Source organism: Aptenodytes forsteri, unplaced genomic scaffold, assembly GCF_000699145.1.
Source record: "Aptenodytes forsteri isolate BGI_AS27 unplaced genomic scaffold, ASM69914v1 Scaffold76, whole genome shotgun sequence".
Lineage (NCBI taxonomy): Eukaryota > Metazoa > Chordata > Aves > Sphenisciformes > Spheniscidae > Aptenodytes > Aptenodytes forsteri.
This window is the reverse complement of record NW_008794444.1, coordinates 5,554,713-5,562,726: the sequence shown is the minus strand read 5'-3', so window position 1 is coordinate 5,562,726 and position 8,014 is coordinate 5,554,713.

Below are 8,014 nucleotides of genomic sequence, written 5' to 3'. Positions count from 1 at the left end.
GTGCGCGGCTTTTGCTTTACCTATTAAACTGTCTTCATCTCAACCCACAAGTTTTTCTCACTTTTACCCTTCCGATTTTCTCCCCCATCCCACCAGGGGGGGAGTGAGTGAGCGGCTGCGTGGTGCTTAGTTGCCGACTGAGATTAAACCACGACAGGCGCCAAGGTCTCCATCACAAGGAGGGCATCTCAGCGCACCACACTGATGTTCACCGGTCTGCGTGAGGACAGTAACAGCACTGTACAGCTACATGCATCCTGCCCGCGTCAAGCTCTGGTATATGAACAACTGAACCGGTATCAGCTCTGCTTAACCAGTTTAAAGCAGTGTCATTCAAAGCAATTTTCCGCCCAAAGGGCAGTAAATGTTGAGGGTTATGCAGGAGATCAGGCTCCCTTGGTACAGTAGCTCTTTCGGTACTTCTAATCTGCAAAGCTAATACGGGAATTGAAATCTATACAGTGTCAACTTCTAAAAAAGAGAGCATTAAATTCAAAAGCAATATAATACTCCTTGACTCTCTCTGCTTGGCAAGACAGCTAACCTGTCCTCAAAACTCGTGCAAACATCTGAACTGGATTATTCCCTGAAAATATTATATACAGAAGTCATTTGATCCTCTTAAGTGTTATGTGACTGTGGTGCTTCAGCTTCAAAAACATTATGCAAAAAGCAGCTTTTACCTTCAAAAAATTTCTCCATATGCACATGTCCTTCTCTTTATGCATCTATATATACACACCACCCCCATCACAGTATGTACTTGTATATTTCTATAACCAGACTACAGAAAGTATTTAAGTATATTTTAATTGAACTTATTAGACAAAACCATGAGCAATGTGCCTACTGCATTCACTTATAGCCAACAAAAAGAACCATCCTGCTTTCTTTTGGAGTGTATAATGGAAAGATTAAGTACATTCAATTCAAATTCTTAACCGGTTTTGTAGCTTTTTTGAAAAAATCCATCTATGCCCATTGGCAGTCTGCTACCAAACCCTTGCAAAAATGCTTTAATAACAGCATTTAAAAGATATTTTTCATGATACCCATATTCTGTTTTTTTTCTCATTCCTTTTCTAACCTCATCTGTTCCAGATTTAAACAGTTCCCTAATGAACTTGAAAATTAATGCACAGATCCAGTCACCAGTTTGGCTGGATCATTGCAGTAATTCTGCTGATTTAATGTCTACAATTCTATGTAATAAATACCAGAGAGACCTGCAAGGGAAAATATTTTCAGACAGCTTCTGCAGTCTCTACTATGTTGCAGGAGTGGTTCATTCTGCCTGTCCAGGCAAAGCATTTCAAATTGTCACCAAATGACCAAAGTGATCAAGGAAAGAAAGAGGAGCTGAACACATCGATTTCTTCTCTGAACTTCTGTCATAAAGAAATACAAAAAGTCTTTGAGACCAGAAAATAGCCCCATAGATCCTTACATCTAAAAGAGAACAACTCACTGTAGTCCTGCACAGTCACCTCGTGGTAACCCCACCACCATCCCAACAACTCTCTTGTGCATTATGTGGGCCACAGTGTGTAACTAGAAGGGTTAACTCTCATAAAAGTAGTTGTACTTAATGGATGCTTTAGAGTTTTGCTAATCAATACGAAAAAACCTCCAACAGCAGTTGTGCATCCCAGCCTACATGCAAAAGGAAAACATGGAAATCTGCCATTTTCCTCCCAGATGGGCTGAGCCCCTGGGCCCCCCAGGCAGCTGTTATCCGGGCAAACAAGGAGATGAACCCACAAGCTTCCAAAACACCTCACCCCCAGCATCTTTATGGAAGGCTGAACAGACAGTGTTTTACCTATTACACCATTCATTTTGCCTATTTTTTGTGTGACATTATGGGTATTATTGCTGCCTGGAAATGGGAAAATATAGAGAAGGTGGAATGCTGCCGGAGATGAAGAACAAAAGCAACATAGGAACAAATGAAAAACTGAAAAAGAAAGTTATCTCAGCTCTAGTCTAAAAACCATAGATCAGGTAGAAGCTGTCCAAGGGGAAAATTTAAAGGCATGATGTTTCAAAATATAAAGCAACAACTCTTGGAAGAGCACAGAGCCACCACCACAGGGTAGGAGCTGAGCTCACCTGCATCAGCCAAGTGCTGCCAGGTGCCTGGGAGCCAGGGCTACCCCACAGGCACAGGGTCCTCAGGGCTGCCCGTCACGGAGCACTTTAGCAGAGCTAAAACTGTACTTGCATCGACAAATAAAGCTGTAGGAAAGAGCCCTGCCGCAGGCACGATGCTGCTCCCAACACGCAGCAGGTTGCTGCCTCGCTGCTTGAAGCACCAACTGCTCAGCTCCAAGGGCTGCCTGTGCTCCCCAGAGGAAAGTAAATAGCCCTGGCAATTGGACACAGCTGTGTGAAGTGCAAGGAGAGCTGCTTTCACCCCAGCTTCTGGGCTGCTTGAGTTCATCAGAGTTTGCAACCAAGGTGTGGGTCAGGTCAGTTTGCTTTACAATGTGCTGCTTCATACGTATTAGGGTCTGTGAGCTTGCATACATACGTACATACATGTATGCATGCGTGCACACACCATGCATGCCCATATTGCCTTTGTAATGTTGTAATATCCCCCGGTCTGGCTTTCTCTCACCTCTTTCTTCTCGCAGCTGCCGGCCCATCAGCTACTACTGAGTTCATGGTGTTTTTTCTGAAGATAACTGAACTATTCTATTAATTTTACTTGTCCTTTCTCTTCTTCCCTGCCCTAAAAAGGGAGGTTATTTCTTTTGGTATTCTTCCCAAATCAATGAATTTATTCAGCCCATCTGCTCTGACTTCCGCATGTGCTCCTTTAATTTGCAACTATTTGTTAAAATATCAGAAATTTAATTATTCCAAAAATGCCACAGGTGTAAGAGATACTTAACATAAAAAAATAAAAATCAATCAAGGCAATGTTTGAATAGTTTAAAATCAAAGTTTACCTTGTTAACCTGAAAAAAGCCATGCAGAAGAGGACTGGCAAGGTTAAGTGAAGGTCTAACAGATGGTGGTGGCACAGAGGGACTCATATGTTCGGGATTGCAGCGAGGAGGCAGAGGGCAGATGAGATCTTCAAAGCGAACTTGGGAAAGCAGACTCAGCCAAGAAGAGTAAGTTTCAATTAAAGCTGCAAGTATATAGTGGCAATACCTGTGTGCGGAGTCACCAATATTTAGGGGGCAAACACCCAAACGACTGGAGGTGTGCAGCAGGGGTGCGCCTGTGGGTGGCTGTGCAGCTCCCCACGGGGAAAGCACGGATGCTGGAGGGCTGGCAAGGGACAAGCCCTCCAGGGACAGCCACGCTGGCGTGGGCAGGACACAACCCCTCTGTGGGCGAGCGGTGCCGCTCAAGGGAGCATGCAGCCCAGCAGGGCAGGAGATTCCCATTTTGGGGCAGGCAGGACAGCCTGGCAGTGCTTTGACATCCCCAAGCTGGTTCAAAGCTTTCAGCTTGTCCATGCTTGATGCCAGAGACGAGGTCGGGAAGATCATCTTCTCTGCATAGACCGTCCCAAAGTAACCTCACCAATGGGCCAGAAAGAGCTTCTCCAAATCCCTCTTGGGATACTGAACTTAGCATTTTTCTCACTGAAATGCTAAAGCACCATGAAATATAAAAATATTCCTTAAAATTGTGCATTATCTCTCAAAGAACTTTAATTTTCCATGGCCAGAGGACTGCTGATTTATTACTATCTCCTTTGACGTTTCTGATCGTTTTGGAGCTGTAAATAATCATAGAATCATAGAATCATTGAGGTTGGAAAAGACCTCTAAGATCATCGAGTCCAACCGTCGACCCAACACCACCACCCACTAAACCATGTCCCTAAGTGCCTCATCTACTCGTCTTTTAAATACCTCCAGGGATGGGGACTCAACCACTGCCCTGGGCAGCCTGTTCCAATGTTTCACCACTCTTTCAGTAAAGACATTTTTCCTCACGTCCAATCTAAACCTCCCCTGGCGCAACTTGAGGCCGTTTCCTCTCGTCCTATCGCTTGTTACTTGGGAGAAGAGACCGACCCCCACCTCGCTACAACCTCCTTTCAGGGAGTTGTAGAGAGCGATGAGGTCTCCCCTCAGCCTCCTCTTCTCCAGGCTAAACAACCCCAGTTCCCTCAGCCGCTCCTCAGAAGACTTGTTCTCCAGACCCCTCACCAGCCTCGTTGCCCTTCTCTGGACACGCTCCAGCACCTCGACGTCCTTCTTGTAGTGAGGGGCCCAAAACTGAACACAGTGTTCGAGGTGCGGCCTCACCAGGCCCGAGTACAGGGGCACGATCACTTCTCATTGCATATGAAAAGGAACATGCACTAATATGTTGATAAGAGGTACGAGGGCTGCATAGAGGCTGCGGGGAGCTTTGGGGCTCATCTCCTCTTGTACACCCCCTGCCGTGAATATTCATGTTTCCCAAACCCTGACGACTGATTTCCCGTCTCTGGAAACCGCGCGATCCCAGGTGCTGCTCCGCATTTCTGCTCTCATGACTCTGGTGGCCGGGCATCTGAAAGCAGAGCCCATGAAGTTTGCACGAGCCCAGAAAGCTGAAGAGGGATGAAACATGGGCACTGGCACAGAGGGAAAATCCTCATCACAGTATTCTGTAGTTTTGCACTTTCTTGGCCATTAGCCCAGAGCAGTACGACCAATTTGTTCCCCTGCTCCTTCCTTTAGTCCTGAGCGCTGTCTGTTTCTCAAAGGGCTCTTGATTCACATTGATGCAGACGTTATTTTTATAGACACACTTCTGGCATTACAAGCAAACATCGTATGGAGTGCAGATTGATTTTAATGTTGATTTTTCTGTTTTATTCAGTTTGCTTTCCTTTTTCTCTGAGCTAAGCTGCTATCTCTTCTCCTGTCTAAAACAACAGGATTTAGTTCAGACAGTTTCTCTTTCAACGTGCATATTTTTATGAACAGAGGTTTCAGTCCCCAGGCACTTCTGCTGGGGAGGAGACTTCAAATTCCCTAGGAAATACACTTTTAAAATCAATACTTGAAGATTCCTACCCAAATATGTAGGAGGAAGGCATAAAGGTACCCTTAGTCACCTGCCAAAAACTTAATATGGATTAGAAAGAGGAAGAACCTGAAGCAGAAAGAGAAGTTCAGCTCCCTGCTCCCACCATGTCAGAAAGCCACGGGGCAGGGGAGGTTCAGTACGAGCTGCCCCCCAGAAGCGGAGGACACGGGGGAGCGTCCTGGGATGCTCTCCCAGCCAGACCGAGGCCAGGTCATCATGTCCCCCTGCTTTGCTGCTGCTTTGTGCCGTGGGCTGGTGGAGAGCCAGAGCACGCGTCTGGGCAGCCCCCATCAGGGTTCATCAGATCCTGTTCGTACGTCGGTCCTGGCTTGGGCGTTACAGGTTATCAATGCTGGGTTACCGGTATAACTGCACGCAGGATGCAATATAAAAAAATAACAGTTTGATTCATTCCAATTCTTTTCATAGCTTAAAAAGATTGTATATCATATTTCAGAGACAGAAAACAGCAGTTCTCTAATTAAAATATTTTTATTTATGAGGTGGAGGCTCACTTTGTTTTCGTCTCCATGCCGCAGAAACCTGCACAACCACTCAGTCTGCACCTGAGGAATTATCTAAACAGGGTAGAAACGGTAAAGTATGCACACAGCAGTTCTCGGCAGGGGCCGAGAGAGACCAAGTCTGCCAAAGGCTTGAACCCCCTCTTAGGAGGAATGGGAAGCAAGGCGCCAGGGTTTTCATGGGGACGCGCGGTGGAGCAGAGCCCCGGGGCGCAGCGGTCGAACGGGTGATGCTCATCCGCAGCAGACCGGTCTCGCCAGTACCCCAAGTGTGCGGGATGCATCCTGCACTGCGGCTGGTCCCACCACCAAAAGCTGGGCTGAGAAGCGCTCAGACGCAGGAGCGTGGGAGGTGAGGGGCTGCGAGCAGCTCCCCGTCGGGAAAGCGCTGCTGCGGGGGTGACTCCGGAGCTAAAGCTCCCTGCACGGGACCACGCCACGGAAAGTGGGGATGGTGAGCACCTGAAAGGTGCCTCAGTGTCACATTTCTGCAGTATTAACACCTCACGGCGGTAGCAAAACTAGTAGGTGTTTGCCCACCCCAAGGAATAGAAAATCTCAGGGTTTGTATCGGAGAGCGTTCAAATTGTGCCCTTCACTGCAGCTCTCATTGGGATCAATTTCCCAAATTTGCTTCCTAGTTTTCTTCATAACCTTCCACGCCTATTCGTGAGTTCAGTATCTGCACGTTTATTTTAAAGGGATTACTGCAGCTAACCACAAACAGGCATTTAGCAGCATTTAGCCCTTTTATACAAAAGGCTAAATTACACGTTAAGTGTAGAAGTACAAATGAAAACAGCAAACTAATTTCAGCAAAGCACTGAGGCTGGGGCTCATGCATAATTAAATTCCCAAATTCCAATGTTAAAATGATCTTAATGCAAAATTAAAGGTCCCATTTTAATAATACCATCAATATTTCGGAGCTTTGGGGCTTGGTATTTCAATGGCATTCATCGAGAGAAATAGCTGTTTGTCTCAAAGAGAGTTTCAATTCACTGGCTCTTTTTCTCTTTGATATATTCACATCAATATTTACGTTCTACCGTTGTGTGTTAATGTGAACGGCCTGGCTCTCTTGTGTACAGGCACAAACAAGGGGCTCACTAGCCTGCCTCCGTGCTTTAATCCCTGGTATCAAAGCGGTGCATCTCAGCCTCAGGAGGATGGGATGAGCCTGCAGAGGCAGCAGCGTCCCAGCACTGGGAGGTGATTCGGGTGCCAGCCCGGCGGGATGCAGGGGCTCGGCATGCCGCAGGCGCAGCACCCTGCTGGGCAGGACGGGAGGGAGCCTGACCCAGCGCTGTACATCTCCATCTGGCCACGCTGTACCGATCAATCCCTGTCTGCATGGCGGTCATTTTAATCCCCAATTCATCCAGTTTCCAACAACGTTTACCAAAAGTAGTTATTTTTAAAATAAATATCAACAACCGCATATTGCTGCCCTCCCTTTTTCTTTGCTGCTAATGTTTAAAACTTGTTATCTCCTCTAGTGTTGTTTCCATGGTTTTCCAATATTATGCAGCTTTTACATTAAAAAAGATAATGGCTTGATATGCTGCCTATTACGTTCTTGATATCTGTTTTTTACAGAGGATCTGAAAGCCTTTTCTTTGCCTCCTTCTGTTCTTTGCTATTATCATTCTTTATTTCAGTGCTCAGTTAATTCTACTCATGCAGTTTAACTCCATCCAAGAGGTGGTCACCAGCTTCTGGGGAAATGATAAAAAGGGACAAGAAGGAAGCAAAACGCACCCTGGGTTTTCGTTTAGCTCCGTTTCCAGTTTTTGCTGCTGGAGCCTGGCGCTCCATCGTGAAACGCCAGTCAGACTTACTGTAACGTATTAACTCTTATTCACCATTAAAGCTCCCAAATCTTCTCACGTTATGGAAGTTGCAGGGGAAGACGAACTTCAGAAACCTATTTCAAAACTTGTGAGGGATTTGAAAGGCTTAACGGGGCGGCTGTCTGCAGGCTTAAGGCCTGGGGAGAAGGGTGTTATCTCCCGTAAGGGCTGGCTCGGGTCAGGTCCCAGCACTGTCCCGTCCTACCCGCTGCACCTACCCCCGGCGACCTGCAAGCAGGGGTAGCGGCGGGTGGGGGGGGGGTGGGGGCCCCCAGCCCCTCCCGAGAAAACCAGCGTGTGGCACTGGTCTGATTTTTAAACTATGGATAAGCATAAAAAATTATATATAAACTATATATAAAATGTTAAAAAATAAATAGTATAGAATGAGATTATATAATGTACATCTGAATGATGTATACAAATTATAAACATAAACAGTACCTATGAAAAATATTATATACATTGTGTTACATTTATCTATAATACATATACATATACACTTCTTTTTCTTGAAAATTTATATTCTAACATGTTTGTTTTTCTTTATATATATCTTTCTTTTTACCAAGAAATAAAAATATATTT